The sequence below is a fragment of the Erithacus rubecula genome (assembly GCF_903797595.1).
Source record: "Erithacus rubecula genome assembly, chromosome: 8".
Taxonomy (NCBI): Eukaryota; Metazoa; Chordata; class Aves; order Passeriformes; family Muscicapidae; genus Erithacus; species Erithacus rubecula.
Window position 1 is genome coordinate 36,876,545 of NC_136659.1, and position 14,547 is coordinate 36,891,091.

The 14,547-nt window shown below is 47.2% G+C and overlaps 1 protein-coding gene across 6 annotated transcripts in view; it reads left to right on the top strand.

The window, feature by feature from the left end:
- Positions 1-8,998: 8,998 nt before the first annotated feature.
- The window catches only part of TANC1 (tetratricopeptide repeat, ankyrin repeat and coiled-coil containing 1), a 57,781-nt gene continuing 52,232 nt past the window's right edge, over positions 8,999-14,547 (top strand). For 3 of the 6 annotated variants that reach the window (XM_079310974.1, XM_079310978.1, XM_079310976.1), the window contains exon 1: positions 8,999-9,135. The gene's annotated coding sequence lies outside the window, so the exon portion shown is untranslated. Of the gene's footprint in view, positions 9,229-14,547 lie in introns of all 6 variants that reach the window. The other 3 variants (XM_079310975.1, XM_079310977.1, XM_079310979.1) reach the window with 2 other exon arrangements.

The window sequence follows — 14,547 nt, forward strand, 5'->3', positions numbered from 1 at the left end:
TGTACTCAGGATTTATTACAATATCACGGCTTCTCTCTAACCTGACATTACTGGTATGTACTAATTACTCAATGCCAAAAAGTCTAAGATCTGCTTACTGTGTGAGTTTTGAGTGAAGGAATGGAAACTGTCAGCCATGTTGTTTCAGGGTTTTTTAGTTTAATGGTAGCAAGTGAAGTTGATTGAACTTGATTCTAAGATAGCAGATCATGACTGAAAGACGTGGGACTTCTTTCAATTGAGCCTGAGGTTTTCCATGCTGAATGGATGCCTAAGGCTTTCTGCATAAGTAATTCACAAAGTCCTGGGAAGGATTTCAGTGCATTGAAAGAAGCATTTTTTTTTGCTTGCATTTCTTTCTGTAAGAAAACCCAGCTCCTCTGCAGGGATCCAGCAAACAGGAAGAACTGAATGGAAACAGTCTGAACCTATTTGGGGCTGGGATGGATAAATGAAGGAAGTACCTGAGTTGGAGCTGAACCCTTGGCATAGGAGGGTAGGCAGCAGGGAGGAGCCAAGGTGCAGAGAATGCTGTGACTGGAGATTGGAGTTAGAGTTGGTAGAATGGAGTATGAGACTTGGCACTTACTGGTAGTAGTAGGGTCAAGCGTAAAAATGGGGAGGAACAAGTGTAAATTTCAGTGCAGGCAATGTCCTTGAGCTGTGACCTGCTTGCAGTGACAGCAGGGACAATAGAGAGAGCCAGAGGATAGTACTGTCTTGCTGTTGGGAGTTGGTTGTGGAGCCCCACTGACTCAGAATTGAATTCTACTGTAACTGGTGTTTTACTTTAAGGTTGTGATTGCAGAAGAGTATTGTCCCAAAACTGGTTCTTTCACCCTTTCGGTGTGCAAGAAATTGATGCCCACAGAGAGTGGTTTATTTTTGATATATTTACAGTTGTGTGCAGAAAGGGTTGCTGTCTGGTGAATTGTCAGAGCTAGCACGGACACAAACCAAGGAGGCACACCTATAGGTTACAGTCTCAGGCCAAGCAGATCTTACTTCACCCCATGGTTAAGTTGCTGTTAGCTTCTCCTCTCTTTCAGTCTCAAGGTATAGTGCCCCAAGAAGTCATGGTATGTGCTCAGTGAGCAGTGGGCTCTTGGTGGGCAGAGGGGTCTGAGCTAGGGATGTGCCTTTCGCTATTAAAATTGATACCATGAGGAAAGTTCATGGCAAGGGCAAGTTCTCACCACAGAAGCAGACCTGGGGCTTTGTTGGCCCATCATATAAGGTCCTGAATAAGAAGGGTATGATCTTTTTATTCCCTCCCTTTCAAGTTCTTAGGACATCAATTTAGTTTTCTACATTCCTGTGGCTGTTGCTCCCATTTCTTAACTGCTTTGTTCTCTGTCTTATTATTTGGAACTTCGCTTATTCATCGGTTGCCCACTTCCATACTTACAATTCTTCATATACATACCATAAGTCTCACTTTGGAGCCAGCACTTATTTTCCTGAAAGGAATCACAGGGCTGACAGGTAAGTCAATTGCTTCATGATTTCCCAAATGCAAATACATAGTGCTGCAATTAACACAAAACATAATAGGGTTAGCATTAGGAGAACAACACAGTAAAGCATCTCATTTAAACTCCCTGTAGTGGTGGTAAATGACCATCTGAAAAGTGTGCCACCATCCATGTGCTCTGTTGCACTTCATTTGTTCCAGTCCTTGTGTGTTTTCCACACCACAATGGACAGTAATCCAGCTACTTTTATCCATTCTTCTGAGCATGTTTTAGCAGTTGTTGCAGATCATCATGTTATAATAATTTTCTTTCTAAAGTGAGATTCATCCCAGCAGGGGTGAATCAGCATATAATAATCCTGCAATAGCAGATATGTGCAGCCTATCAGAATTTTTCCTTGGGTTGTTCCTTTCAAGAGAGGAACCCAACTATATCTATTCCAACCCCACCAGTGTTATAAATATGCTTCAGCTCCATGCATAACCAGAGTAGCAAAATTGTACACTAAAATTGTATATTTAAATTTATGCTTCATGTGAAAGGCGATACTCAAAAATTGTTATGATGTCAATCAGGATTCTTTTTAAAGTGTGCTTTCCACATGACTGCAGACACTCCCTCTAAAATCAAGGGATCCTGGGAGTTAGTGTTGCCATTTAACACTAATGGCTGCATCTTTTCATCCATCCATCAAATGCTAATACCCTTGTGTTGATTAAAGATTAAATTATGATCACAGGAGGTGGTGATTAGTAGCATATGCAATAAATAATTTGGATACACATTGAATAAATAGAAAAGATTAAAACACTGCTTCTCCTTTGAAAACAGCTGTTTTTTATCTCTGGTTCCATTACTGACTGATAGCTACATGTGAAATAGTGTTATCCTGGACAGCAGCAACAATATACTTTATGGGTGTTGAAGTTGTAGGTATGGGATTTGGAAAATAGTCTGCTTTGTATCTTTTATAGCACATTTCAATTCCCCAGACTTGCTTTATGGCAGTGAATATTGATATAAATGTCAGTGAACAAACAGGACTTGAGTCAAAGCTGTCCATGTGTCAAATGTCTATCCATGCTCTCAAAGCCAAAAATAGCACAATGCACTCTAATGTGTCAATGGCCAATACATGCTTCCTCTGCAAAGAATATTCATAAAATCTTTAGAATTCTAATCTTCATGCTTTTTGTTTCTGAAGAAAATTAATAACTAGTGAAAAGTTGTAAGGTCTGATTCTGCAGGCCTTTTGTACATCACTTTGTATGAAGCTGAATGTGATTTAACTGTTCAAAGCAGTATGTTCAGAGAGGGGGGATATGCAGGCTAAAATGGAAAGGATCTTCCAGGTACTATCTAGGTAAAACTTCCACATCTTAAAACAGGTCCAGACAAGAACTTAGGAGGTCTAGTTTTGAAAAAATCTGTTTTGTGGGTTTGCCAAATGTAAAGAAGGTGCAATCTCCTGCTGCAAGATGACTCTTGCAGAGCAGGAAATCCTGGCAAGTGTTCTGTTCCATGTCCTGCTCTGTCAGGTGGTGTCCAGTTTGTGTTTGCACCATCATTGATGATACTGTGATGAGGCTGTTGTGCACTCCCTTGCAGGGAGTTTAATTTCATTTAGTTCAAATCTTAATACTTAACTTTCATTGTTTAAATATGAATTGCCACCAAATTCAGCACATAAAGAACAAATACAGTAGGTTTGCTAAAAATATCAAACCCCTTCAAGAAGACTGTTTTCAGGCTTTTCATGCACTATTTCAAACAATGCAGGCATTCAGTGAGAAGGACATGATTTCAGGGAAGTCTTTCTGCTGCTGATCTTCATTTCACAAAGTTGGTTAATAGGCAGTTGTTTTTTAGCTGTAGCCCTTAAAACACCTTACAGAGATGGGAAGCCAATGGACAGTGAAAACTGTGAAAAGAGATTTCTGTCCACGTTGTTGGTTCGTTGTCACTTGTGCTGTTTGATGGCTGAGGCACGTGTTCTGTTGGACCTCTGCGGGAAGGAGCTTTCTCTGGGGCAAGGAGGAGTGTCTGTCCTTCAGGCTCTGTCCTAGGCTGGGTGGTGCTGGACAGAGCTCTTGGGAATTTGGGACTATCACTGGTCTAGCAGGAGCTGCAGTATGTGCTGTTCAGTGCACAGACCAGGGCCTGAACGGAGACCATGGAATTCCTGGCTCTTGTGGGAAACTGCAGCAGATGAAATGGCAAAGAAATTACACATGGCGAGACTGAGAAGTTGCAATGAAAGAGAACTATAGCACAAGACTTAATTTTAATAAACAAATATTAGTTGTTGTTTAAAGCCTTTGTGTGTTCCAGGATGTACTTGTTCAGCCTGTTCCTCTCTAAGTGGTATGCATAAATCTGCAAATCATTTCAAGCACGGAAACCTCTGCTTGGCATATCAGCCCCAAAAGCCCTGGTAAGTGATGCATACAAAAGGCAAATCATTTCCTGAGTTCACCTTTAATTCCAGGATAGAAGACTATATTCTTACAATGTTTAAAAAAAAAAAAAAAAAAAAAAAAAAAAGAAAAAAAAAAAAGAAAAATCAGTGGTCTAATCATTGTCATCTGCCATACTCGTATCGTTCTTGTTGTATGCAATTCCCACACCATGTTGCCAGGAAGGCACTTCCTGGTTTGGAAAACCTTGCTGTTGTTGAGGACCCTTGTTTCCACATGTTGCATTCCTCCTCTTCCCTCCTTGCACACCCCTGCTGCCCTTCCCTCCACAGCCTGCACAGGACGGGTATTTGTAGCTGCTCAGCTGGCTGGAGGAATGTGCACTTCTATCCTATGTTCACGGTTCTTGTCATACATAGCCACAGATTCTACTCCTGGCTGTTATGCCAGTCTTGCTCAATTTTAATGAAAAACTTCTAGATTACATTATTAGCAGGAATTTCTGTCTGACACTTCATTTATAGTGGGCTACCAATGTTTTAATTCATTCTGGATTGAAGAGAAGGACTATTACAGCTCTGAAGTTTGAGTATTGCTGAGTGTCCAGCTAACAGGGACTCTCCATCTCTCCAGTTGTTTGTTTAAACAATTCTATAGAGGTTTGTAACTCATATCAAGAGTAGCTTATACAGTTTCAAAGGCTATTAATTATTACATGTGTACTGGATTTGCCACAAGAGGTTGCTGTATGCCTACAGCTTGTTCCAGCTCTGCCAGCTGAGCTGTCCCCAGAAACACAGCTGTTTTCTGCTGACGGGGTATATTTTAATCTGCTGGAAAGTTTGAAAGAAAAAGAGTAGTTAAGTTTATGGAAACATCTGGTATTTCATGGGGGACATGACTACCTAGAAGCTGTGAAGATACAATGGGCGTAACTCCATGGTAACAAACAGTGGTATCAGACTCCCTACCCTCCTCCAGTCTCTGGGCTCCCAGCTGCAGTCAGGTACAGGAGAGTGCAGACTCTACTGGTATTGGGTACATTCAGCATGATTTTCTCAGTTTGTAGATGCTTACATAGCATGTTTCTGAATATGTATGTTTTCTGTCATGTATGAAGGGATGAAGTTTCTAAACCTGACTTTATACACAGTGTATTTCTTTTATATTTGAATCTGACTTCTGGAGAGCAATTCAGAAGTTATAATTATGCAAAGGAACAATTAAGACTTTTCTTCAGCTATGATAAAAAATGTTTACTACAACAGGTGTTATTTTAGTTGCAAACCATGCATTTACGATATACTGAAATACAACAGCCACTAAAATGAAGATAAATATTAAAATCTAAATCCAACCTTCTACTTTCATTGATCATAAGTGTCTTAAATTCCTTCTTGTTTAAATTTTTCACATGCAGGATGTTTTTTCAAAGTTAAAGAGCTGGAGCAAACTGAGCTATCTTTAAGCTACATAAGCCTGAAATATTTGTTCTTTATATGTTACAATCAAGGAATATTAAATAATGAAAAGTAAGGTTATCTATTAAAAAATAGCTGAAATTGAAAACTTTTAATTTGGTTTGTTCTGTGGATCTCAGCCTTAAAAAATAAAACAAGTCAAAAAGACAAATTTAGACAGATTTTGCTGAAGCTGTTCACAGGTGCCAGCCAAAGGTGACAGATATGTTGCTCCTGGTGTGTGAGCATTTGAACTCTTCTCCAGTAAAATTTGTTGAGGTTTCTGTGGACAGTTTTTGTAAATATGTTGCAAAGAGCCCTCCAATTATGTCAAAAGTTCTAGCTGCTGGTTCTAAAAGTGGTTTGAATGCCTTGAATTTTAATGAATAAAAAGGCCAATGAAGGGGGATGATGGGGAGGTGGCAGAAGGTCCTAACACTTGGCAGACCTGGGCTGTAAGGAATTCAGGAATTTGGCTGGCAGAAGGGGCTATACTGCATGCTTTTGCTGGTTGAAATGCATATACTGTTCTAATAAGCTTACAGCTCATGAATAGGACTTTTTTTTCTTGTCTCATGCACTGCCAGTGAGGAGGTTGACAAAGGAAACTGGGGCAGGTGATCCGAGCTGCAGAAGGGCCTATATAGGTTTGGGAAGGGGGATCTGGCATCATTCACCAGTGGTGAGCAATTCCATTGTGCATTGCTTGTTTTTTCCCTTTTTATTATTTACCATTATTACTGTATTTTACTTTATTTCCAGTTGTTAAATTGTTATTATCTTAATGTACATTTACTTTGATTCTCCTCTGCATTCCACTGGGGTGGGGTGAAGAAAGGGGGCTGAGGGAGCAGATGCATGGTGTTTCATCTCCAGGTGGGTTTAAAATCATGGCAATCTACTACCTTAAAATCAGTGAATTGAGGATTTTCTACCAAATTATTATGTTGCATGAGAATTAATCTGGTGGGATAAAAGCATCTACATTGAATGGAAGCCTCTGAATTACTTTCCTTGAAGGCACCCTCCGAAACCAACAATTGGAATAGTAGATTAAGATGAGAAGCCTGAACTAGTATAACACTGAAGCTGAGCTGAAGAAGGGAGGAAGGCTGATTTCTAATTACTCTAGCCCCCAGCATGTATGTTAATTCAATGAACACTGCTGCCATTGTATTTCAGTGTGGTCTGATTCCTGTTTTCCTAAAATAAAAAAGCTACTAGAAGCTTGCGTGATAAGTGCGGTACTGAGGAGAGCCATAACCTTTGTGAGAAGAAAGAAGAAAAAGCTGAAGAATTTCAGTGGCTAGGAGTGGATAAATCATCCAAACAAATGAGTGGAAGGAGCAGAGGGCAGAACAGTTAAAGTAGAAGAACAGCTGTGAGCTAAATTCTTCCCAAAAGGAAGCTGCTGATGAGAGCAAAAATCTTTACGTTCCTGGTATCAAAAGCATTGCTTTACTGAGATAAATAGGGAACTACTAGAATAGGTTGTGAGCTTTCCTGTGAAGCAGCAGCACCTAAGTCTGTCTGACTGTAAATACTACTTCAAAACTTTTGGGTTTGTATCTAGAGGAAGAGAATGCGAGCACTGGACCTGCTGAGGAATGGATCCCACAACAGTGGAGTCACAGCTCAGTTTCTTGTCTCAGATTTCAGAGACAAAGGCAAATTCATAAAATGCTGCCCAAACTTTGACATCTCCTCTGAGAAGGAAAATTCCTTTATTTCCAGATATAGGCCTCATCACACTGCCAAAATGTAGGGAAGAGAATGTGATAAAGAGGATTCTCCACGGGAGAAAAGACACTGTGTGCTGCTGGCTGAGGTGCACACAGCATCTTCCCCTTGTTTTGGAACCGATCTTCAGCTACCAAGCTGCTGAAGTGACGGTGAAAGAAGAGTAATGTCACTAATAGCTGCATTCTTGTCACCCTGAGCGTTCCTCTGCCCTTCTGACACAAAACAAGGAGTTATGGGCAATGTTCTGCAGAGAATGTGCTGCTTGTGTGTCAGCCTGGCACTTCTTTCTGAACACATACATGGATTGTCTTGTGCTCCTTACAGACGTGTTGGAAGGCATTTCATTAAACACTCACATAGTGTAGAAAATGTTCTAGAATACTGTGGCACTGTAATTTTGTGGTTAAATTCAGATTTAGTTTGTCATGATAAATTACATATGGAAATTGGAGTTTGCACAGGAAACATCAAATCCTTATTTATGCATTTATAAATGTACTTTGGATTGTCCCTACATTTTCCTTTTTTGGTGTGAGGATTCATTTTTGTGTTTCATTATGTGAAATTGTAGAGGTTGTGTGTAGCAAGGCTAAACACTTTGGCCTCTATCCAGGGAATAGCTGCAGTATTGGCCACTTGGGAAGAAAAAAGCAAGCAGCTTCAGGCTGGGAGAGAAAAACATGTCAGCTGAGTGTTTCTGCTGACATTTTTGATTGATGTGCTCATAACAATGGCATGCAGATCACCGCCACTAAACCTATGTTATACTTAACATAGTTAGTACTTAAAACCATGGGGCACTTCAGTGCTAACCCTTGATGTAAGAGTTATCTATCTACATGTGACATTCCCAGCCAGAGATAATGCTCTTTGTGGCTACTTTGGTTCTCACTGGGGTTACCATGGGTACCCCAGGCTAAAATTACTGGCACCTTGGGTTTTTTTCTCATAAGCTGCCATCTGAGCTATTTTTGAGGAGCTAAATATTTTAACACTCATGCTGCCTGGCATCATCTTTAGCCTTCAGATCAGTTTTGTGAATTTCTTCTGCAGTCTCTCATTCTTCATAATCTTGGAAATTATGGACAGATAGACTGGGAGTGGTGTTCACTGCTCTATTCAGAGGTAATGTCACCTCTACACATGCTTGCTGATCCCTTGTTTCTATAGGTAAAGAACACACCGACTTCTTTTGGAGCAGCAGCATTGATGTCATGTGGCTTTGCCATGGCAGCCCCAAATTCTTTCAAAGGTATTGCTTTCCAGGACGCAGTTTGTCATCTTCTGTGATGTGAGCAGGGCCACACTCCTTCTTCCTACTCCTGGCATTTCTAATCTGGTTTCTGAAATGCCTTGCATGGGCCAGTTCAGAAAGCAACTTGGACCAGTCTGAAATCTTCCCAGAATCACAAATGGGGTTGGTTTGAAAGCCCCACAGCGGGTCATCTGGTCCAACCTCCCTGCTCAAGCAGGGTCATCCCAGAGCACATGGCACACGATTGTGTCCAGACGGTTCTTGAGTACAACCACCTGTGGAGGGAGGCTCCGCAACCTCTCTGGGCAATGTGTTCCAGATCTGTCGTTGTTATTTCTAGTATTTATATTATTTGCATTCCACTCATCTTTTGTCGTGTGCAGCTTTCACAAGCTCCGATGCGATTACTTTTCACGTTCCTGATGGATGGCCTGTGGTGCGGGGCTCGGGGCAGAAGCCGCCAGCCCCGAGCTGTGCCGGTGGGCTCTCAGGAGCAGAGCTCAGCCGGGCGGAGCGCACGGATGGCGGGGCGTTCCGAGCCCCGCGCGGCCCGGCGGTCGCTGCCCGCGGAGGGGCGGCCCGGCCGGGCGGCAGCGCCCCGCTCCGCCGCACGCAGCGCTCCGGCCCGGCCCGCTCCGCCCAGCCCGGCCCGCGGGAGGCGGCGCTGCCGCCGCCCCGCCCGTGAGCTCATCCCGCCGACGCGCCTGCCCAGCCCGGAGGAGCCCGGAGCAGCCCGGGCTGGGCCGCGCGCGGAGCCCGAGGCGAGGGGCTGGGCCTGCCGCTGGGTGAGACCTCCCTGCCTCGTCCTCTCCTTCCCTCCTCCGCCCCGCGCCCGCCGGGTCGGGGGCTGCGCGGGGTCGGCGGGCGCGGGGCCGCCGGTAAAACTTTCTGGCGGAGGAGCGTGTGCGGGCATGTCGGGCAGGCACGGGCCGGGCCGGGCCGGGCCGGGGGCAGGGCGGGAGGGGCGCGCCCCGGGGCCGGCGGGGCTGGCCCACGGCTCCTGAGTGGCCCGGGGTGGCCCGGGCCGGGCCGGGCCGGGCCGGGGGAGGCGCTGCCCGGGTGGGGCCCGGCCGGGATTTCCGCCTTCCCGGCCCGCACTGTCACGTTTCGGTGACTGGGGCGGTTTTCATGCCTTTAACAGTAAAGACCTGGGGGCAAAGAAGAAAAGAAAAAGCTGCTTTCTGGAAAATTTGTTTTCTTGGTGGCGTTTGGTTTTGGTATTGGAAGAGGAGCCGAGAGGAGGCAGAGCCAGGGCGCGGGCGCGGGCGGGGATGCGGAGCGGACACGTGCGTGTCTTGGGCAGCGACCTTGTTTTGACGGCTGGAACAGAAGGGCCTGCCCTAGAGCTCATCAGTGTTCCTTCTGGCATCTCAAGCATAAGATGGTAAAACGATAACTTGATTAGTTTTTAATATGTGAGTTGCTGATAGTCTCTAGTATCTGTATTTTAAAGCAGACTTTCTAAAGCTTTCTGATTTCTCAGTAGTTGTTTGCCATAGTCTCATAATGCGTATTTGTTGGATGGGGAGCGGGTCCTGAATTGCTGCTTTCAGAGATGGGGTGTGCCTGGAGCCATCTTGGTGTGCGGGTGAGCCCGGGGCCAGAAGGAGCTCTGGATGTGCGGTGCGGTGCGTGTGCCCTGCGCGGTGCCCGCTCCGCAGCCCGGGCCGGGCTGGAAGCTGCGCTCCCTGCGCTTCTGTCCGAGGCGGGGCTGCGCCGCTCGGGAGGCCGACAGCTGAGGGTGTGGGGCTGTGCTTCGATCTTCTGTGGCTGCTGCCTCTGAGAACAGTTGGCAAGAGGCTCCTTCACTGGTCTGGAGTATTTTAAATGTTTCACTCATCCAGCCTGCTTCACAGTTTTGCAGGATTATTCAGTATATGCAGAAGTGTTGTATTACCTCGTATTTTTGATAGCTGTTGCTTAAAAATAGCCTGATACTTTAAAATCGAAAATACCGGGGAATATGGGAAATGTGTGATACCTTAGATCCTAGAAAATTTCCTCGCGCCGTTGTTTAATATACAGTGGCCAAAAATGAATGTTTCCCATTTGTTCTGATCTGCTGCTTAAGTGAAAAATGGTAATAAACTATAAAATAGTGTCAGTGAGCAAGGTAAACACAAGTACTGTTTCTTTTTTGCCGCTGCTTGGGTAGTGTATTCAGAGCTTCATTTATGTGGATGCTCTGAAGTGCTGGTTGCCTTGCTTTCTCAGTGTAGCTAACCATTGGAATGTCCAAATGGTGATGAGTTATATCTGCTTTAGAGCCAAAACATATTTGGTTCATGGCCAGAGTTGCTCAGCTTCCCATAAGAGTATGTAGGAAAAAAGACATTTTGTGTGTATGACCACAGGCCTGAAGTTGATGCCATGGCAACTTTGTGATCTGAATTATATGTTGGAAGGCAGCTGAGCAGTCTTAGCAGAGGTGTTTGTTTTTCCTTAGCTGAACTTCTTCCTCTTAGCAAGATTAAACCTTCTTTGAAGGTAGAAGATTCTTTAGTAAGCAATCTTATAAGCACAAGAGTTGGAAAATTGCCTGATCTGTTAGTTATATACAATGACACTCATAAATATCTGTAAACTATAATTTATATTCATGATTTTAAAAGCAAGGTTTATCTGTAGAGCTGCTGTTTTGACTAAAAAGTGGTATTTCAGGATTTGTCAGGAGCTAGATCTTCATGTTTTCCAGAAAAATAGAGAAAGGTCAGCTGTAGGTTTTGTGTGTGGGAAAGTCTGAGAAAACTGGGTTAGTTCAAGTCTTTTGGATGCTTTCAGCTCTGAGATTTAATGTGGAGGTTGGAGAGTTTTTTTATCACAAAGCTGTGGCAATAGAAAGCAAATCTCAGCATATGGCCTAACAAATGTCTAAGGTCTTACTTCTTAAAAATATATTTGTGTTTAGGAAGCACTGCTGTTAGGAAACTAACTTCTGCATATTGAAGACATAGTGTAACCCCAGACTCAAGGAAATCCACAAGCAACCTCTAAAACATTATGTGATCCTCACTGCATTTGATTTTGTGTTTAGTTTGATAATTGCCTTTTTTTTTTTTAATAAGTGTGGTTTTTTGCAGCCTTAACCTCTCTGATCTTATCCTGAAGTAAATAAAGGGATCAGTTGCTCATTAAGGCAGAATATCTATTGTGTCGTCTAATGTTAATATGTCTGTTTACTCTGCTGTCTCCTACTATCCTTTCCTTTTAAAATTCATTGTTTAGCATGACTGAATTAATCTTTCAGTATTCATGGTACTTGAGAAGTTCTAGTAAAACTATTTCAGCATGCTTAATTGACTGGATTATTTATCTAAGTGTAAAACTCCAGCGCTCAGGGGATGGTCTCTGGCCGTGTTTGGGCTCTCCACAGACGTGTTGGACTCTCCCGTGGTGTCCGTCTCCTGCTCACTGGGGTGCGGGAAGGTCTGAACTGGAGCACAGGTTTGCTTTCACTCAGTTTGTGCTTCAGTCAGGCAGGGTGCTTTTGGTCTCCTTTCATAGCTAAAATGTCCTCTTGCTCCCCCGTCCCTGTTTTTCAGCTTCATAAACCTTCAGAGGTTTATCCAGCATAGTGATTTCAGGTTTCCGTGCTGTGTAGGTAATACATCACTGTGTATGCCTTTTTCATCCATCACTGCCACTCGTGCTTCTTGAAGTATACGCGTTCTAGTTCATGCACATGGAATTACTTTAAAATTCCAAGTACACGCATTCTAGTTCACGTACATGGAATGACTTTAAAATTCCTGTTTCTCTTGCTGCGTTTCTGGAATTTCATTTTTACTCCACATCTCGAGAGGAGGCCTGCTAAGCCAAAGGTTTAATCTGTAAAAGTACTTTGTTATTAGAATACTCAACTTTGCTGTATCTTAGCTGCAGCGCTTGGGCTCCTTGTGTGAAGTGTGTAGATACTTGTGTGCCCGAGGGATGTTCATTAGAGTGTGGGAACAAGGGGCCGGGCAGCTGAGCCTGCGAGAGTTATTTCTGCACTGTGTGACTGGGGGCACTGCTGGGACATGGGCTGTTCCTGAGGCACTAGCACCAACTCCTCTCGATCTGGAATACTGATTTCTAATGAGGGTGCTGAAGTTGCAGGAGCTTTTGGGGTGAGCAGCTGTGCAGATCAGCCAGCCTGGCAGATGTGAGATGTCCCAGTGGTGACTGTCCCACGGGACAAGTCCCTGGGTGCTGGCAGAGAGCAGCATGCTCTCAGCCAGCCCTGTGGGTGGATGACACCTTGGCCTGGGATCCCTGCTGGGCCGCAGCAGTGGTGTTCAGCGGTGTGCAGCGGTGGGCAGGGATGGGCAGCGGTGTTCAGCGGTGTTCAGCGGTGGGCAGCGGTGGGCAGCGGTGGGCAGCGGTGTTCAGCGGTGTTCAGCGGTGGGCAGCGGTGTTCAGCGGTGTGCAGCGGTGGGCAGCGGTGTTCAGCGGTGTTCAGCGGTGTTCAGCGGTGGGCAGCGGTGGGCAGCGGTGTTCAGCGATGTGCAGCGGTGTGCAGCGGTGTGCAGCGGTGTTCAGCGGTGTGCAGCGGTGGGCAGCGGTGTTCAGCGGTGTGCAGCGGTGTGCAGCGGTGGGCAGCGGTGTTCAGCGGTGTGCAGCGGTGTGCAGCGGTGTTCAGCGGTGTGCAGCGGTGGGCAGCGGTGTTCAGCGGTGTGCAGCGGTGGGCAGCGGTGTTCAGCGGTGTGCAGCGGTGTGCAGCGGTGGGCAGCGGTGTTCAGCGGTGTGCAGCGGTGTGCAGCGGTGTGCAGCGGTGGGCAGCGGTGTTCAGCGGTGTGCAGCGGTGGGCAGCGGTGTTCAGCGGTGTGCAGCGGTGTGCAGCGGTGGGCAGCGGTGTTCAGCGATGTGCAGCGGTGTGCAGCGGTGTTCAGCGGTGTGCAGCGGTGGGCAGCGGTGTTCAGCGGTGTTCAGCGGTGTGCAGCGGTGTGCAGCGGTGTGCAGCGGTGGGCAGCGGTGTTCAGCGGTGTGCAGCGGTGTGCAGCGGTGTGCAGCGGTGTGCAGCGGTGTTCAGCGGTGGGCAGCGGTGTTCAGCGGTGTGCAGCGGTGGGCAGCGGTGTTCAGCGGTGTTCAGCGGTGGGCAGCGGTGGGCAGCGGTGTTCAGCGGTGTTCAGCGGTGGGCAGCGGTGTGCAGCGGTGTGCAGCGGTGTTCAGCGGTGTGCAGCGGTGGGCAGGGATGGGCAGCGGTGTTCAGCGGTGGGCAGCGGTGGGCAGCGGTGGGCAGCGGTGGGCAGCGGTGTGCAGCGGTGGGCAGCGGTGGGCAGCGGTGGGCAGCGGTGGGCAGCGGTGGGCAGCGGTGTTCAGCGGTGGGCAGTGGTGGCCAGTGGTGGGCAGCGGTGTTCAGCGGTGTTCAGCGGTGTGCAGCGGTGTGCAGCGGTGTGCAGCGGTGTTCAGCGGTGGGCAGCGGTGTGCAGCGGTGGGCAGCGGTGGGCAGCGGTGTTCAGAGGTGGGCAGTGGTCGCCAGTGGTGGCCAGTGGTGGGCAGGGATGGGCAGCGGTGTGCAGCGGTGTTCAGCGGTGTTCAGCGGTGTGCAGCGGTGTGCAGCGGTGGCCAGTGGTGGGCAGGGATGGGCAGCGGTGGGCAGCGGTGTTCAGCGGTGGGCAGCGGTGTTCAGCGGTGTTCAGCGGTGTGCAGCGGTGTTCAGCGGTGTGCAGCGGTGTGCAGCGGTGGGCAGCGGTGTTCAGCGGTGGGCAGTGGTGGCCAGTGGTGGCCAGTGGTGGGCAGGGATGGGCAGCGGTGGGCAGCGGTGTTCAGCGGTGGGCAGCGGTGTTCAGCGGTGGGCAGGGATGGGCAGCGGTGTGCAGCGGTGGGCAGCGGTGTTCAGCGGTGGGCAGGGATGGGCAGCGGTGGGCAGCGGTGGGCAGCGGTGTTCAGCGGTGGGCAGTGGTGGCCAGTGGTGGCCAGTGGTGGGCAGGGATGGGCAGCGGTGTTCAGCAGTGTTCAGCGGTGGGCAGCGGTGTTCAGCGGTGTGCAGCGGTGGGCAGCGATGGTCAGTGGTGGTCAGTGATGGCAGCAGCCAGTCCTGCCACAGTCCTCACAGGAGTTTAAATGCCTGCATTCAGATCAAGAGCTGCCTTTGCGTCTGGATGCTGTTGAAGTTGGGGGCAGTGCTCCCTGAATTATCTGACCTCTTTCAGTGAATGCTCTGTGTCAGCAGGTGCCACAGTTATGGTTTGCAGTGCCTGTGAGGACTGACTTGG